Source organism: Pan troglodytes, chromosome 8 (genome assembly GCF_028858775.2).
Source record: "Pan troglodytes isolate AG18354 chromosome 8, NHGRI_mPanTro3-v2.0_pri, whole genome shotgun sequence".
In the NCBI taxonomy this organism is placed as follows: domain Eukaryota; kingdom Metazoa; phylum Chordata; class Mammalia; order Primates; family Hominidae; genus Pan; species Pan troglodytes.
In genome coordinates, this window is record NC_072406.2 from 132574809 (window position 1) to 132594664 (window position 19856).

At 40.7% G+C, this 19856-nt stretch overlaps 1 protein-coding gene across 2 annotated transcripts in view; it reads left to right on the forward strand.

Moving 5' to 3' along the window:
• Positions 1-19856, forward strand: part of PLPP4 (phospholipid phosphatase 4) — a 132578-nt gene that overhangs the window by 1367 nt on the left and 111355 nt on the right. The gene's annotated exons all lie outside the window — the stretch shown is intronic.

Genomic DNA, 19856 nt, shown 5'->3' on the forward strand with positions numbered 1-19856 from the left:
CATGCATTTATTTATTTGTTTGTTTTTGTTTTTGTTTCTGGAAAAGCCCTCCCGAGCCAAACAGGAGGCCCTCTTTGAATTTCTGCCTCAATCTGGAGTCATCCATGGCAGGTGTGCTGTGTCAAAGATGACTTCTGTTCTGGGCAGCCCAGGGTATACACATGGAAAGAAATGCCCTTTCTTGCATGTTTTTCTTTACCAGGGATTAAATTCATCCAGAGTAATTATTCACACCATCAGAAAAGGCCATGAGCTCCCCCAGATGCAAGCAAGCCCCCCTCTCCCGCCTTCTGCCCGAACACTGGTGTTATTCACTGGGAAGAAGGAACGAGAACTTCAGTTGGATTTTGATGCATTTGGAAAAACAAAACACTTTTCCCTTCTCTTACTCAATTTTCTACCTTTGGAATGTACGTTAAAACTAATGATTGCTGTGTGATCAGATGGGGACAGTTTCTAATTGGCAGATAGGCTAAAACCTCATTAAATTATTATGTGATAGAAATGATAAACTAGTTTTCAGTGCACAGTAGAATTTAACATTTGTTGGGTGAATGTAGGAAGAATGCTGAGATACAGTGAGATAGGCTCTTACACTATCTCACTATCTGGTTTGACTGCTGCTGGGGGTGCTCAGATAAAAAAGGGTCCAACAATATGTAAAAATATTTATAGTTTTCAGGTGTCCCTTCCAATATCCCCCCCAAATATTTATGAGATGTTTACAGATATACAATGGTCTATGCAGTAAATTTGAAAACTTGGTAATTATTGCTTATGCGCGTCTTGCTTTTTCTAAGGGTGTTATGTAAAAGCTGGACAGGCAGTTTATGTTCTGTTCTCTGAAGTTCCCTCTTGTGTTACTTAATAGGGGATCTGTTGTCACACATGGACATTGATAGCATTTTTGGATGACTCCCAGGTTTCTTATCAAATTATTAACAGTGTGTCCAACTTGTGGCTCTTTTACCTGCAAAAACCAGCTTTGGTATTGATGCGAGCCTCCCTAGGGGGCAGATCTTGGATGTTCAGATGCTGTTAGTATCAGGCATGTACCGACTTCTGGGAGGACGGCTGGGAGCATGCAGAAACAGATGACCCTTTGTTTTCTCAGATAAGCGTCTGGCACCTTGACAGAGGCTGACTTTTGTGGGAAGTTTAATTCTTCCTTTTGCCAGTACTGGAAATGATGGCAATATTGGGTTGTACCTACCTCTGCTCACGAAGATGGTGGTCTTAGCAGCACAGGGGTTTAGAAAGTGCCCCTGGGAAGGCTGAATCCGATTTCCCTGCTGCAGCCAGTGTCCAATTCAGCCAGTGTAGCTCATCAGCTAGTTTTGCTTGGTATTTCTACCCTATTGCTCAGGATGAAAGAATTATCTGCGGGGAGAGGGGGTATCTTGCTTCTTTGCAAACTTATGCCCCTGGAGAAACATCACCTGTAGATGTGCTTGTTCTCTGACTACATTTGCTCTGCATGAGAGCAGGGATCCTGTTACCCGTAGCCCATATGCTCCTTAAAGATTCCAAGTTAGAGCTAAGAAAATGCATTTTGGGCCCACGGGTAGTAGGGATGCAAGCTTTTCCTTACTGACTCTTAAAGATCCCTTTTTCTGTTTCTAGACTAGGCACAGTGCTGAGGTTTTGTGCATTCAGAATTCTGAGAGGTTGCTCTCCAGGCACCCCCGCTCCCACAACCAACCCATAGATGCTCAGTCCTGCCTAAGGACTTCAAATCGCTGGGAAGGAAATTAGTAGAGTAGTGCAAATCAAGGCTGGCATATAAAGTTTAACATAACAGAAGATAAATTGGTTACAGGAACCCAGTGTTTAGGAAAAATAAAAGTAAAATGTGAAGCTTTGAGGCTGTGTTTAGTACCATGAAGTGTGTAGGCCTTGAGGTCCTATTGCTCTTACTCATGGATTGTGGGCAGAGCAGGAAGGAGAAGCACTTTTGGGCTTCTTCTGTCCTGCTGCTACCCAAGACTCCAGGAGAGATTCTTTTGAGTATTTCTGCAAATGCCAAGGCTAGCAACAGACCTTACTCAGCAAGCACATAGTGTAGAAATGAGATGGCTGGTTAACACCCAGCAGACCAGTGGTGCACTGCTAGAAGCATGCTACTCACTTTGACCACTATCACCAGTACAATAGCAATCATTTACTGAGATCTTACTGTGTGTCAGGCACCAATGAAGACTATCCCATATGCCATTTAGCCTGATGAAGGGGGTATATTGATATTTCTTTGTCATAGATGAAGAAACTGAAGCACAGTAAAATTAAGGAACTTCCCAAGTAACAGGGCTAACAAGGGCAGCTCTGAGATCTAAATCTAGATGCTCCATCTGCAAGGTCTGGACTCTCAATCACTTTGCTTCATAAAAAATAGCAGCCAGTTTTGGTCAGTCCAGGGCTAACTTCATGCAAAAGGTATTCCATGTGATTTCTCTTTTAAGCCTCATCTCACTGGATTCTGTTCATTATTCCCACTTTACAAACAAAGAAACCAAGGTTTAGAAAGGTTGAGTAAGTTGCCTGAAGTCACTCAGCTAGCAGGAGGTATAACCCTGATTCAAACAGGCAGCTGACCCCATGTCCCTGAGTGGTCAGCCTCTGAGACAGAAGACATCCAGCCCCAGGCTTCCAGACTGGTGCTAAACTGACCACATCCTGTGAGCAATTCCTTCCATGACTCCTTATCTCCAGAAGAGCAAGTACACATTGCCTGGAGTGATGTGTGGGAAGCTGTCACTGTAGCTCTAAAATCTCATGCTAGGATGACACCTCAAAGGTGGAGGGATGGCAGCAGTGGTTCACAGTTCCTAAAAGATGGGATTTGATCATGGCATAGATTTTAAGAGTACGATGTGGTGAGTAAATTGCCGGTGAGAACATCAATTGTAGTAGTAAGAAACTAGGAATACACTGCTTTCTTCCACCGTTTTTGGCTGTCATCTCCCAGGACATCTGTTAGTTCAAGCACTCTGTATTTACAAGATTGCAGAAAGGACCCTAGAAAGATGATGACAATCTCATGTGCTGGACGGGGGGAAAGATGGTCTGTCTGTTTCACTTGTAGGCTTGAGTTCCTTGGCGTCTTATCTTCCTCTTTCCTTCCTTCCATCTGCCCTTCTCCCCATCCCTCCCTGTCATTTCTGGTGGCTCTCTGTCTGCAGGGTCCCCCTAGGAGCTGCTTAGGATGCCAGGGTGCACAGGTAATGGTGTTTACCTCCCCTTAGATAATCCAGCATCCTTCTTTGAGCTCTTAGGATGCAAGAGGCCTTTGCCAGGCACGGGGGATGAGAGGAGAGAAGGCCAGGTGGCCCCCAGTACCTTACAGTCCAGTAGGGAAAGTACACAGTGGGCCACCATTTGTTATTGTCTCCAATGCAATTACTGGCTTTGAAAATTTTGCCTCCAAACATTTCTCTTTCATTGTTCATCCACTTGACGGATATTTGGCACCTTCTAGGTGCAAGCATTTGTGATAGTCATTTCCTTTTCCCTTCATTGGTACGCTTTGATTGGTGTAATTCCAGCAAGACAGAGGGAAACTTGGTGCTTTACCTGGTCCAGGTGACTTGCTTGAGGGCACTGGATGTCAGGTAGATTTTTGAAATATCGACAAAAACAGATTCATCTTTATTACCTCTAAGAGCCCAGTGTAAGACTCCATGCTGGGGACAGTTGGAGCAAGGTGCCAGGTTTCACTGAGAAGGAGGATGCATGTGCCAGGGAAGGCTGCCCAGGGCTGAGCACCGAATGCCAGGTGTACAGGTCCTAGGCCCAAGGACATTCCTGCAGGGCAAAGGCCTGGAGGTGTGGAGGCATATTTTGGGTGGAGATGAGGTCACCAAATGTGGCCTCAGTGTGGGCTTTGCGGTGGGTGGGTGTGGGAGTGGCAGGAAGGGAGCCTGGAAGGAGAACGCAAGTGGCCTCAGGGCCCTGCAGGGCAGGGGTCATTCCCACAGAGGCAAAACTGGGGGGGCCTGGTGGTTTGAAACAAAACTGTACCATGCTCAGATGTTTGCCCAGGGGTGGAAAGGAACCATTTGGCCAGACACACAGGCCCTGCAGACTGTGATGTGTGACTGCACACTGCTTCGTGGCCGCAGCCCTGCTTCACAGCTCCCCAGGACAAGTACTGTCTGCACTGCGTTGTGGTCAGCCATCTGCATCTTTAACTTCTTTGCTTTCCCCTGCTCCCAGCCTAGCCTTGGCACAAGCATGGTCGGTGCCTCCTGACTCAATTTCCCAGGATCATTTTTACAGACCTAAGCATTCTGCATCAGTCCAAAGCAAAGCTACTGAAGGGGCGGACGGCCTGCTGAACACCTGTGTCAGGATTACACGGGGCCCAGGTCAGGCTAACTGAATTAAAATAGAGATCGAGGCCCTCAGAATCTGCATTTTGAACAGGGGCTCCTTCCATCCACTGCCTTTGGGAACTACTTATGTGCAGTCTAGCGAATGGATGGCAGCACTGCAGGGTGGAGTCAGCAGGCGGTGGCCCTGTAGAACCCTGCCACTAGAGTGGCCTTTGTAAGAGGGAGGGGGACTTTTTGTGTTAAGTGAAGTTTTGGAGTTGATTGGCTACTCTACCATCAGTCCTTTCTATGTAATGAATACATTCAGAATCATTCTGCTTGCTCTCTAGCAACAAGTTTCTTTCTTTTTTTTTTTTTTTTGAGACGGAGTCTCACTCTGTCACCCAGCCTGGAGTGAGTGCAATGGTGCGATCTCAGCTCACTGCAAGCTCCGCCTCCTGGATTCATGCCATTCTCCTGCCTCAGCCTCCCAGTAGCTGGGACTACAGGTGCCCGCCACCACGCCTGGCTAATTTTTTGTATTTTTAGTAGAGACGTAGTTTCACCATGTTAGCCAGGATGGTCTCGATCTCCTGACCTCGTGATCTGCCCACCTTGGCCTCCCAAAGTGCTGGGATTACAGGCGTGAGCCACCGTGCCCAGCCTAGAAACAAGTTTCAAATGAGTTGTTTGAAGCAAAGAGCTATAACAAAAGACCTCGGGCTTTGGAGCCAGACAGGTCTGTGTTTGGGTTTCAGCTCTGCCACTAACTAACAATTGCCTTCAATCTCTGAACCTCAGTTTCTTCAGGTAGGAAATGGAGCTAATACTTACTTCACTGGATTTTATTAGATAAGGTACTTTAAGTGCCTGTGGTACATATAACAAAAATTGGTAACTTCTCGCCACCCTTGTTAATCCCTATTGCATACATGTAGTGTCTAAGAATGGCAGCACAGCACAGTGGTTACAACAGTGGCCTTTGGCGTCAGGTTACCAGGGCTTAAATCCTATTTTGTTTTGTTTTATTTTGAAGACAGAGTCTCTCTCTGTTGCCCAGGCTGGAGTGCAGTGGCACAACCATAGCTATTCTCCTCAGCTCCAGCCATCTCCTTGGGCCCTGCTCTTACAGGCCCCAGAGGATTCTTTTTTTTGTATATATAAATAGAGTCTTGCTCTGTCGCCCAGGCTGGAGTGCAGTGGCATGATCACCACTTACTGCAGCCTCAACCTCCCAGGCTCAAGCAATCCTCCCACCTCAGCCTCTCGAGTAGCTGGGACTACAGGTGTGCCATCGCAGCCAGCTATTTTATTTTTTGAAGAGATGGGGTCTACATTGCCTATGCTGGTCTTGAACTGCTGGGCTCACAAGATCCTCCCACTTTGGCCTCCCAGAGTGCTGGGATTATAGGTGTGAACCATTGTGCCTAACCAAATCCTGGTTTGCAACTTACCTGCTGTGTGAGTTTTGGGAGAAAGTATTTATCCATCTTCAGTCATTGTTCCTCCTTCTGTTCAATGGGAATGTCCATCATATTCATGAATGTAAGAATATGTTAAAAACATATTGTATTGAAGTATAAGTTTGAACCATATTAAGCATATTTTGTTGAAGTATTGTGAGTATTAAATGGGACAGTATCCAGCTCATTGTAGGTGCTCAGCAGATGGTGATGTTATTATTATTATCCTTTTGTTGAAATGAATCCATAATATACACTAAAGAGAAACACCATAGGTGTCTAATGATGTTCTTATTACAAATGATTTACCACAGGATTTCTAGACAAGAATAAACTCCTGGAAGTGTATTTCTAATGATTCCTTTCAGGCCTCAAAAGTGAGGGATGTACCTTGCCATGAGTTTGTCCGATGAGTCGGAACCCCAGAGCTTGCTGTCTGATGGGGTGGGCTGGTCTCAGCCTTGCAGTTTCTCAGCAGTGGCTTAAATTGCTGGCCCTTTGCAACAGTGGTTCCAGGACATCGAATTAAAGCGCTCTCAGCATAGCTGCATTAGATAACATACTAGAAAATGCTATGTTGTGTTCTTAGATAACATAACATAAGGAAAATGCTATGTCCCCATTGTGAACTTTGCACACAGGGCTCAATTAGAAGCCACATCCAGGGAGTGCTTTTCATCAGGCACCCTCTCAGCCCATCTGTGCATGCTGTGCAATGGGGCCCAAGTGTTTCTTCTCCCCTCCCTGGGAAGGCGTCTGCCTTGTTTGATAAATGGGGCATCCTTCTGTTTGAAATACTACTTGCCACTGTAAAATGAGTTGGCTGTACCCAGAATTCTGAGAATGGATGTTTTCCCACAGGGAGATAAATGCTCCCGGCACTGCAAAAGAAGCATATGGTTTCATAACTTGTGGATAAAGGTATCTCAATTAGTTGTAAAGATTATGCCTTTTGTGACACATGCAAGGCTCATAAAAGCTCACTACCTCTATTTTTCAATGATAGCATTTGTAAATAGAAACATTATCTTGGTAATAGTGCTTCTTTAAAAAATATTATCTTGCTGTTCTATGTGGATGAATTAGAAGCACTGTTTTTACAGTGAGGAAGCTCCTTCAGACAAGACTGCTGCCTGCCAGTGGGCCCTTGTCGTCATTCAACCAGAAGCTTCAGAGGTGTTAAGAGCAAGGTTTGGGATGCCTGGGACGAGTGAGAGGAGGCTGAGAGGACCTGGGGCTGCAGAACCCAGAGGCAGCTTCATCACAGTCTCTCAGTATGTGAATGTGAAACATTATCCCACAGAAAGGAGGAACTAGTTGTTATTCTGTCTCCACTAAAGACAAAGCAGCAGAAAAACAGGGCCAGAGGAGGCAGGAGCATTTAGGTTGGTTTCTAGAAAGGTAGCAGTCTGCCAATCAAAGCTAGATGTTTCTTTCTTCTTTACCAGAGGGTTTTTAAAAACATATTTTATTGAAGTATTAGTTTGAACCATATGAAATTGCTGATATTTGAGTGTTTTGACCTATAAAACTGGGAATTTCATTCAGTTCAACCTAAAATAACATACACAAAGAAATGTGCACTATTCATAATTGTACAGCCGTCCAGAAAACTACCCGATCTACCAAGCCCCTTTCCACCACCGTGACTTCTACCATCATTTGAATTCTATAGAAATGGAACCATAAAGTGTGTGTTCTTTTGTGTGACTTTTTTGTTGAACGTGTTTTTGAGATTTATCTCTTTTGTTGTGGGTAGCGGCAGTTTGTTCGTTCTCGTGTGCTCCAATTCATTTATTCATTTTACCCATGGATATATGGGATATTTATCATTTTTGGCTATTAAGTGCAATGCTGCTATTGGTTTTTGGTGAACATCTTATAATTTCTTGTAGGTATATACATACGGGTGGAACTGCTGGGTTCTTCATCAGAAGTTCTTAAGGAAGGATTTGGCCTCTCTGTCCAGCTATACCTCTAAAAGCAATATTTAGCCTGTATGATGCTGTAATCTCCATCTGCTGAGCAGCTACCTTGTAGAAAGCATGCAATGGGCCTGGCAAGTGACAGGGCCTGGCAAATGGGTCCCATTCTGCAAGCAGATGGGCAGCATGGCCCACTTCTGATGAAAAACCCAGCAGTTGCACCCCTACGTATATATGTACAAGAAATTACAAATAGGTTCACCAAAAACCGATAGCAGCATTGCACTTAATAGCCAAAAATGATAAATATCCCATATATCCATGGGTAAAATGAATAAATAAATTGGAGCACACGAGAATGAACCAACTGCTGCTACCCACAACAACAGAGATAAATCTCAAAAACATATTCAACAAAAAAAGTCACATGAAAGAGCACACGCTTTATGGCTCCATTTCTCTAGAGTTCAGTGATGTTAGAAGTCAGGGTGGTGGAAGGGGGCTTGGCAGACTGGGGAGTTTTCTGGGCAGCTGTATAATTATGAACAGTGCACATTTCTTTGTGTATGCTATTTTTAGGTTGAACTTAATGAAATTCCCAGTTTTATAGGTCAAAACACTCAAATCATGCTGAAGAAGTGACACCCTGACTTTGCTGATTATAGAGATGCACCTGAGCCTCCTCACCTGTTAAACGGGTACACTCTCTCACCTCCTAGGGAGCTTGTAAAGATGAGGTGATGTAAGCTGTGCCAGGTACCTTGCACAAAGATGGCATGTGTTAGGTGCTAAAGCCAGTCTCTTTTCCTTCCTCCACCTCCCTCCTTCCTAGAACTGAGGTGGAGATACAGGTCAATGAAAAGATGCCTGACATCACAGTGTAATAATAATGACAATGAAACAGTGTAGCTCTCAAAAGTGCAGGAAAGAGCTGAGACTTCAACTAGGATTTAGAAATTTCCTAGGAGACATCTGAATCGTAATCCAAGAAAAAGAAATTGCCAGTATATAAGTATGTGTAGGTTTGTTTTTTTTTTTGAGATGGAGTCTTGCTCTGTCGCCCAGGCTGGACTGCAGTGGCACAATCTCGGCTCACTGCCAGCTCCGCCTCCCAGGTTCACGCCATTCTCCTGCCTCAGCCTCCCGAGTACCTGGGACTACAGGCACCCGCCACCATGCCTGGCTAATTTTTTTGTAATTTTATTTTTTTTTAAGTAGAGATGGGGTTTCACCGTGTTAGCCAGGATGGTCTCAATCCTCTTACCTCGTGATCTGCCCACCTCAGCCTCCCAAAGTGCTGGGATTACAGGCGTGAGCCACCGCGCCCGGCCTGTGTAGGTATATTTTAATTGACATCTATCATCACCTTGGTTATAGGAAGGCAGGGAGGTGGAGAAGGAGACACCTACTAGCTACTAAGGAAGAACACTTTAATGCCTACTATGTGCCACCTTTGTACTAGGCACTTGTCACAGTCATAGGCTTTAATTATGACACCTCTCAGGAGGTAGCGTTGTCCTCATTTACAGAGTTAAGGGTTAATGCTCCCTCATTCAGAGAGCTCTTACCAATTAAAAAGAAAAGAGAAGAGCTCATCAACAGAAAAATAGGCAACAGATATGAGCAGAAAACTAACAAAAGTTCAAAAACTGACACACTTTAAAACCGTGATTTTTTTATGTTAACTTTTATTTTAAGTTCAGGGGTACATATGCAGGTTTGTTACAGAGGTAAACTCATATTATGGGGGTTTGTTGTACTGATTATTTTGTCACCCAGGTATCAAGACTAGTACCTATTAGTCACTTTTCCTGATCCTTTTCCTCCTCCCACCCACTCACCCCCTTCTAGTAGGCCTCAGTGTCTGTTGTTCCCCTCTATGTGTTTATGTGTTCTTATCTTTCCACTTATAAGTGAGAACATGTGGTACTTGGTTTTCTGTTCCTGCATTATCTTGCTAAGGATAATGACCTCCAGCCCCATCCATGTTCCTGCAAAGGACATGATCTCATTCTTTGTTATGGCTGCATAGTAGTTCATGGTGTGTATGTACCACATTTTCTTTATCCGGTCTACCACTGACGGGCATTTAGGTTGATTCCATGTCTTTGCTATTGTGAATAGTGCTGCAATGAACATAGTGTGTACGTGTCTTTATTATAGAATGTAAATCTGTGATTTCTATAGCAATGCAAGATATGCATCTGAAAACGACAAAATAACAATGAGTATACATTAGTAGAAGCTTTTTATGTGCTACAATGAAAGAATGTGCAGCTATTAAAGTTAGTTCTATAGTAGGTAGTTATTTGTTTACTTGAGAAGACATTTATAACAATTGTTAAGTGATAAAAGCAGCTTAGAAAAGTGTGCATGATGCTATTTTAATGTGGTAATGTAATAAAATCAATTGTGCCTATATCTCTATAAAGATACATAATACAGTTTTAACGGTGGTTATTTTGTGCTGATGGGATTATGTAATATTTGCTTTTTAAATGTTTATGTCTAAATTATTTTATAGTAAGCATTTATTATTTTCATGCACAATCAAAAAAATCAATATAGATGTTTTCTTTTACAGAACAAAGGAGAGGCCAATGAAATATTCCAGGATAGGGCACTGAATGATTTTTTTGTGATTGCTTTAGAAATATTTAAAGTGACAATGTGTCAAAATATCAACCTTTCTACATTTTTTATCAAGTAAAATATTTAAGAAAAATCTGAGAGTAAAGATTACTATCCAGAATGTATAAGTTTGTGTTTTCAAATGTGATCGGCTGCTCAGGTGGAATAGTAAATGGGTACAACTGTTTTGAAGAGCAATATTGCAGTGCATAAACAGCCATAAAATTATTCCTGCCCTTTGACTTAGAATTCTTGGTAAAAAATACATGGAGGCACTAATGGAAGAGACACCAAAATCCTCACATATAAAGATTTTTTTGCTGTGTTCCATACAAAACAAAGTAAATATATTTGTCAAATAAAAATTATTAAAACTCAAATGGTCAACATTTGAAGATGATTTGGTAGATTGTGAACACACAGAATATTATCTAGTTATTGAAAGAATCATTTTGAAAATCGTGAAGAAACGTGGTAAAATTTTATGATGTAATAGTTAAGGAAAAGCACTATACAAAAATATACCTCAGAACTGCAACTTTTTTTTTTTTTTTTTTGAGACAGAGTCTCGCTCTGTCACCCAGGCTGGAGTGCAGTGGTACCATCTCAGCTCACTGCAAGCTCCACCTCCCAGGTTCATGCCATTCTCCTGCCTCAGCCTCCCAGGTAGCTGGGACTACAGGCGCCCGCCACCATGCCCGGCTAATTTTTTGTATTTTTAGTAGAGACAGGGTTTCACCGTGTTAGCCAGGATGGTCTTGATCTCCTGACGTCGTGATCCGCCCACCTGGGGCTCCCAAAGTGCTGGGATTACAGGCATGAGCCACTGTGCCCGGCCGCAACTATTTGAAGTATGTCTGATTTGGGCCAATACTAGGAAGAATTACACCACAATGAATGTGATGGAAATGAATGTATTTCTCCTCACTTACATTTCTTTCAGGATTACAAAATACTTGTGAAAATTAAAGCAATACAAAAAGTATAAGGCTCCTGGAACCACTTCATCTTTCTCTGCCTATTCTATTCTCTTCACTTTTTATACACATTTGTATATAATTAACAAAACTACTGGAAACACATTTTATTTATAGCTTAATTTTTTAACTCATTATCTCTTTAAGATATTATATATATAAACACATGCTTCATTGTTTTTTACTGGGTGTGTGGTGTTCCATTGTATTAACCTATTCATGGAATCTTAGGGTATTTTCATTTTTTGCTGTGAAAAACAATATTGCAGTTGTTGTGTACATTGTAGTGCACCTGTTCAAGTATTGCTGCATGATAAACTCTTACAAATGAATTTTCTGGGTCAAGACCACGTACATTTTAAATTCAGATGAATACTGCCAAATTGTCCACCCAAAGAGCTACACATATTTACATTTCACCACAGTTGTGTGAAGGTGTCCATCATTATGCATCCTTGCCAATGTTGGATGTTTTGTATTTCTGCCATGGCCTGGAATGTAACATTTGCTTCACTTTGCATTTCTCTATGTTTAGTGTTGAGCATCGTTTCACAAGCGTATTGGCAATTTGTATTTCTTCAGTGAAATATCTGTCTTTTCCTTTATCTATGTTTCTGTTGGATCTCTGAATTATTCTTACTGATGTATAGGTGTGCTTTATGCCTCATAAATACTAATCTTCTCTTTCATGTATTGCAAATATTCTTCCATGTCTATGGTTGATTTTTAAGTTTCTTTGTAATTTCTATTATTGTATACAAGTTTTAATTTTATGTAGTTAAATCTATGAGTCTTTCCTTGTGGTTTCAGTTTCAGTCCTATTTAGAAAGTCCTTTCCCACCTAAAACATAAATATTCTTCTGTATTATCTAGTATTTTACACTTTTGTTCTTTAATTTTAATTTGCTAATATCTTGGTTCTTTATCTGTTAGTTGTCCCACTCAAATGGTTTGTCGGTTATGGAATAGTCCATTATTTTCTTGCATCTTATGGGATTGCAACTAAATTCTATTCTGAATATCTATCTGCCTGGTATTGTCTCAATTAACATTTTAATTATTGTAATTTCATAGTATTTTTAGATATCTGTAGGGAAAATTTGCCCCCCCACACTCACCCCACTCCACCCACTGGGAAGGAGTAGAGTACAGTGGTTAAGGCTTCAGGCTCTAGTGCCAGGATACCTAAACACAAATCTGCTACTTACTGGTTATAATTTGGGTAGGTTGCTTCATGTCTCTGTGCTTTAGTTTTCTAGCCTTTAAGACAGATAATGATAGTGCTAAAATAGTTTTATTGTATTGAGACCAGAGACTGTGGCTTGTATGATTTCTGTGTTTTATAACTGGTTATGATTTTCTGTGTGGCCACATACATAGTCATTTTTTTGGCTGTAAATTTACATAGCTTGAACATAATGAATAGTTTCTGTTTGGTGAGTGCAAAGTTCTAAATATATTAAAAGAAGTTAGCCACGCTATTAAAATTTTCTATAGTCTTATTCTTTCAATTTGGTCTTTTTAATTTGAAGGTATGCTATCTCTGTCAAACAAGAATAATTAAAGCCTTCATATTGTTTTTTGGAAATAACTAATATTTTGTGTTATTAAAACCAACTTATTATGTGTTTTCTTTTTGTGGTGCTTTATTTTTATGTTTTATCCCCTTTGTTTCTTTCTTTAGCTGACTAGCTCAAGTGTTCTTTGCTACCCTCCTTTTTTACTTTAGTAATTTGGATGTCATAATTTCTATCTCTATATTTCTAGTTAGTATTCTTAAATTTTATCTCCTTCTGATGCTTGAGCTTTTATTATTCTAAAATTTCTATTTGTCTTTGTATTAATATTATTATCTGAAGGTCTACTTTATCTAACATTAACATATTACTACATTATATTTATTGAGATTAAAGTCTGCACAGGTTATCTTTTTCCATCCTTTTACTTTCAACTTATCTGTATCTTTATTTTTAACATACGGCTCTCGTAAATAGCATTTAGTTATATCTTTTAACTTTATCTGTCTAGCCAATCTCTGCCATTTAATTGGAATGGTTAAGCCATTTACAGTTAATACAATTATTAATATGGTTGAATTTAAATCTACCACCTTTTACTATTTGTTGCATGTGTTCTTTGTCTCTCTTTTTCTGTCTTCTTTTAGATTAGTTAGATACTTGTTTGTATTCCATTTTACCTCCTATATTGAATTGTTAGCTATATCTCTTTAAAAATTTTAGTAGTTTATTTCACAATTATAATATGCACTTTTTACTTATTACCATCATCTTCCCTGTGTCATTTATTATACCATTTCATGTACAACGTAAAAATCATATGACAGCATACTTTCATTTCTTCTCTCATGCCTTTGGTTTATTGTTATAGATTTTACTTCTAAATATAAATCTCATAAAACATTTCAATTATTTTTACTTTAAGCAATCAATATACCTTCACAGAAATTAAGATTTTAAAAAATTTACCAACATATTTATCATTCTCAATGTTCTTTATCAGTTCAGTTAGATTTGGTTTTTCCCTTTGGGATTATATCCCTTTAGCCTGAATAACTTCCTTTAGCATTTCTTATAATGCAGATTGCTGGAAATAAATTCTCCTGGCTTTTGTTTTCTTGAAATTATTAATATCTTTATTTTGCCTTTATTTTTGAAAGATTTTTTGGTTGGATGTAGAATTTTCGGTTGACAGTCGTCATTCAACACTTTAAATATGTCTTTGCATTATCTTGTGGATTCCATTGTTTCTGATGATAAGTCAGCTTCTACTGTTATTGTTGCTTTTATGAATGTAATGCGTTTTTGCTCTTGATTGTTTTTAAAACTTTCTGTTTATGTTTTACTTTCAGCAATTTGATTGTGATGTGTCTAGGTTGGTCTCATTTGTATTTTTCCCATTTCTTTTCATTGAGATTATTGGAGATATGGTTTGATGTCTTTCATCAATTAAATAGTCCTAAGACTTTATTTCATCCAATATTTCTTCTACCCAATTCTGTTGCTCCTGTATTTTTGGTTCTTCAGGTACGTATACATATATATTAGACAGTTTGATAATGTCCTACAGATCTTGGATGCTCTATTCTATTTTTAAAGTATTTTCCCTCTCTGTGGCTCAGTTTAAGATAAGTTCTATTGACTTGTCTTCAAATTCACTAATTCTTTATGCTACTGATTCTACTGTGTCTATTCTGCTGGTATGTTCATGCAATAAATGTTTTATTTCAGATATTCATGAGTTCAGATCTAGGATTTTCATTTGGTTTTTAGAGATTTAATTTCTCTGTTGAAGTTTTCCATCTATTATCCATTGTGTTCATCTTTCCCTATCATCTTTTAACATATTTATAATGGCAAATCCCTTTCCACCAATTCCCACATCAAGATGATCTATACCTTTGACTTTCTCTGTTGATTGTGGGTCACATTATCTCTCTTCCTTTGCATGTCTAGTAACTATTATATATTGGACATTGTGAAACATACATTGTAGAGATTCTGGATTGTTATTTTTCCCTAAGAGTATTGAATTTTGTTTTGGCATGCAGTTAATTTACTTTTGGGTCATTTTAGTCTTCAGAACTTTAATTCTAGGCTATTGTTGGGCAAATCTATCTTGTTTTTTTTTTTCCAAGATTGTATTCCTTAATCTGGGACATGGTTTTTACTCCTATGGTTTTGCCCTTCTGAGGTTTCAGTAGAAAGCCTAAGTTGGATAAATTTCAACCCCAGATTGTATCTCCTAGCACTGGCTAGGGGCTGAAATCTCTGCTTGGCTCTTTAGACTGTGACTGTTACTTTCCACTGGGGTTCTTGTAGTCTTTTTCTGCACATTGCAATTTCTGAGTTAGCCAAATAATTTGAAGGAAATTTATACACAGAACTTGGGTTCCCCGTCTGAGGCTGATATGGTTTGGCTCTGCATCCCCACCCAAATCTCATGTTGAATTGTAATCCCCACGTATTGAAGGAGGGGCATGGTTGGAGGTAACTGAATCATGGGGTGAGACTTCCCCCTCGTTATTCTTGTGATACAGTTCTCATGAGATCTGGTTGTTTGAAAGTGAGTGGCACTTCCCCCTTCACTCTCTCTCTCCCCTGCTGCCAGGTGAAGATGTGCTCGCTTCCCCTTTGCCCTTCTGCTATGACTGTAAGTTTCCAGGGGCCTCCCCAGCCATGCTCCCTGTGCAGCAGAACCATGAGCTAGTTAAACCTCTTTTCTTTATAAATTACCCAGTCTTAGGTAGTTTTTTATAGCAATGTGAGAATGAACTAATATAGAGGCTAACCTCCTTTACATGGAGGTTTCTTCTTTGTTGTATTATGTATTATTTTATTTCTATCTGGTTTATATTTTGCATAATTATTTTTTTCTCTTCTGCTTTGCTGATTGGTACTCTTTGAAGCTCTTCAACCTGTATATGGATTTATGTTTATGTTTTTATTCTTTTCAGTAGTGTTTCAGGAGGGTAGAGAGACAAAATATATGAGTTCAATCAGCCATCTTGACCTAGATGTCTCTTTAAAGAGATCTAAAAGTTTTTCTTTGACACAGGTTTACATTTTTTAGATACAAATTTATATTTTAAAAAATTTTATCATTTATCCATTTTTACTTTTACCATGACTATTTTTATGGTTCTCTGAGTTATCCTTCAAATGACCTCACTTTGTCTATCTAAAATCTACCTGTTTTACAAAATTCAGCTCAGAATTTACTTTTCTGTGATGTGTTGTTTGAAATATCAGCCCTGAATTAATGTACATAATACGGATGACAGTTATATGGAAGTCCCACATTTATTTTTATTTATTTTTTGATTATAGAAATACTTGTTTCCTGGATATATTATGTTTTCATTCATTCTTGTGGACCAATAAAAAATCTTCAGTCATATAATGAGAACATATTAAATTAGACTTTTAAATATTAATGCTTTATTTATGAAAACCCATGTGAAACATTGATGCTTTGCTTTTATTTCTCCTGACACAAAAAAATCATATTGTTCATTAATAGCAAACTGGCGTGTTTGGCTTTAGAGATGATGATATGATAATGATGAGAACAATGATAGTAATAACTAATATTTATTGAGTATTTTCTATATGCCAGGCAGAGGCATAGTTAAGGCAATTTACCCCTTGACTATTCAAACAACTCTATAAGGTAGGAATTTTATAATGCTTTCATTTTTTTGGATGAGAAATTCAAAGCTTAGAGAGGTTAAAGATTTCACCCAGTGTCACATTGTTAATAAATAAGATGACAGTGTTTTGAGTGAAAATTTTAAGTTGAGTATTTTATGTGTTGAAACAATTTACACCAGATTTGGATGGGGAGGGGGAAGAAAGGGGCTGGTAGTGAGGCTTTCTTATAATTAAATGACCCTAATGACTTCAGTGAAATCATGGATACAAAGGGGATTGACAATTCCCGAGCAAGTGGGGCTTTGACATTCACCAGATGGCCCCCAGCATGAATGATGTTATACCCAGCAGCTCCCTGGGAGAATCCTTAGGGATTATTATATCCATTCCCTTTTTTTTTTTTTTTTTAAGAAGATTTTTCTTTTTTTCCCTCTTAACCAAGGGCCTTACTCAGAGCCTCCTTGTTGCTCAGTGGCAGAGCTGGGCCCAGCACCTCAGTGTCTTGACTTTTGGCCCCACAGGCCTGCGTTAGCATGGAACTTCCTCCCTTCCTAATAATGGGTGGGTTCTGCACATTTGGCCTTGTCCTTTTCCCATTCATTGGGGGTTATATGAATGCAGCCATGTTTCTAGATAGGCTTTGTGGGGCAGCTACTTGGGAGAGCTGCTCTTTATTACAACAAACTCTTGCTCTAAAGGAAGTCCTGGCAGTTCCCTTCTGTGTATTTATCATACTTCTGTGGGATGCATGAGACAGACATGTTCACAGGTCCAGAGAACAACACGAGATGATGAGTGAGCCCGGCCTTTGGGCGGTGTATTCTCCTGCAATGGTCTCCCTGGCCTGAGGTTTCCTGTGGATTTTATTCTAAGTATCGGGAAAAGGGATGGAACCTGAAGTTCAGGGGTGGGTGTTCCTGGAGGTGTTTTTTCTATGAAGACCAGCTTGAAAACCCAGAGGGCACCACATGTCACAATGGGAATAGCTGCACTTTGGGAAAAATATCTGCAGATGGTAACACTCACCTTCTTTGTTCCAGGTTGTTATCCTGGCATGATGTGGGCGGGGGGCACAGTGTCCACTAATCTCACTTAAGATAATGTCTGAAATCACTTCCATTCCTCCACTCCTGCAGCCTCGGACACGCGTTGATTGGGTCCTACTGTGCCAGGCCCAGGGAACATGGTGACGAATAATGGCATGTGCCTGCATCACCACTGTCCACATGGACAGCAGGGCCCTTGGAGGTCTGGGCTGCAGTGGAGCTGGGACTTGGGTGGGAAGAATGGTGGCTCTCAGAGCTAAGAGCAAAAAGGGAGTGGAGGACATCAGGGACGCGTTTTGCCTGGGGCCAGCTGTGCCCCCTGTGCAGGCCTTGCCTCCAGCTCTCCAGCCCCAGGGCCAGCTCTTTGGACTCTTTTCCATAAGTTATAACAACTGTTTCTTCTCTTTTTTTTGTTGTTGTTGAGTGCTTACTCTGTGCCAGGTAACGTTTTTATGCTGTATGTGCAGTTATCTCATCTAAACTTTACAACACCACCATGATGTAGATGCTGTCATTTTTCTCACTTTATAAATGGGGAAACTGATGCTCGGGGAAGGAAGTCATTTGCCCATAGTCATTTGCCAACAGGTGGCACAGATGGAATTAGAGTCCAGGCTGACTTTCAACTTCCTTGTTCCCATTGCTCTGTTGCTGCAGTTGGGTGGGGTGATACTTTGTCCCCAGCTTCCCACATACTGGCCCGCCCACTGCGGGTCATAACAAACCCACACTCAGATGCAATCCAGTCTAGTGGTGATGATCCGAGCATCAGGAGCCAGAATGTGTGGGACTAAATGCTGCCTCTACCTCTACTTGTATTACTCTAATCTCTCCTCCCTCAGTTTACTAATCTGAAGAGGATAGTAGAAATAGTGCCTACTGGATGGGGTTCTCAGGGCACAAATGCTAGCAGAGTAGTACCTGGCATGCAGGGAGAACACCACAAATGTAAGCCCTTACATTGCCTTCATAGGTGCTTGGCTAAAGCTTTCCTTACCCTTCTTCTTGCCCCTGTCTTTAGAGCACTGTGTTTTTCTGTTCCCTCTCCCAATGGTCTTCTTGTCACCCTGACCTTGTCTTGCCTGTGAGAGCCACTTGTTTATAAGAATTATCTTAGTTCGCCATAATCTTGGCTTCTTTCTTAAATCCAATCTCTCCCTGGATGTCAGCAGACTTGTTGGAAAACAGTGTCTGCCTTAGAATAACCAATGTAAAAAACATCAAGAGGCTCGGACGAAGCTTGATTAATTATCTGTGTACTTTATGCCGAAAGAGTGAATCATGGTCTTCATTTTCCTCTCAAGAATGTGAGCTGCCTGCTTTGAATTAATCCAGAATGGTTCAAAAAAAGAAAAGAAAAGAAAAAAAAACTTCTCTACTGCTATGTCAGCATTTGGAATTACTGCCTGAGGCTTTTCTTTTTCCTTCTCAGAGAATCTAAAGGTATGTCGAATAATTTTTGGATTAAATGTAATTATTTCAAGTTTAAAAAAAAAAAAAACAGAAGAAAAGAACTTTGTGAAAGTTGTGCTCCAGAAAGAAGTGTTCCCATCGTCAGTTTTTTTGTTTGTTTGTTTCTGAGCAAGATGCTTTGAAAATCACCCCCCATTTTTCTGCTCACTGAGCTGGAAATCACAAACTCTTGCCTCTGATGGGAAATCAGAAAGCAGCTCTTGGTCTGGACTGAGCTGGGTCTGATGCCACATTGAACAGAGTCAGGTTCTATATAAGAATCAGTGTCAGAGAGAAAGAAGTCTGGGTGTCATTTCCTGGTATGGCCTTGAGCTAGGAAAGCATTTGCCCCTCTCTACAGTGAGCCCCTTGGGAGGAGGGGCCTTGGCTATTGTGTTCACCTTGTCTCTGTCACCCCTGATATATGCCTGGCACATAGTAGATACTCAGGAAATACCAAGTGAATGAATTGACTGCAGTGAGGGGATTTCAGATCACACTTCTGCCTACTGGAGGAACGGGCTGTCCCCATGGGAATCTCCTGGGCCTGAGTACAGCAGACAGGGGCCATGGCTTGTCCGGCTGACATGCAGAGAATCTTAGAGGACAAGTTGAGGAGGGCATGAGTCACTCAAGAAGGACAAGTTTCTTCTCCAGGAAGACACACAACAAGGAAGGGGTCAGGAGTTTCACTGAGATGTCCTTTGGGTCTGCCACCCCACCAGATCCCTGGAATGGGTGGCCCCTGGCCCTCCCGCATTGCACTTTGCCACTTAGAGGCTGTGCAGGGTTGGACCAAGGAGGGAGATGGCAAAGGTGACAGTGGGCTTTTGTGGGTTTGTGCTCATATGGCTAAATGTCAGGACACATACCAAGGTTTT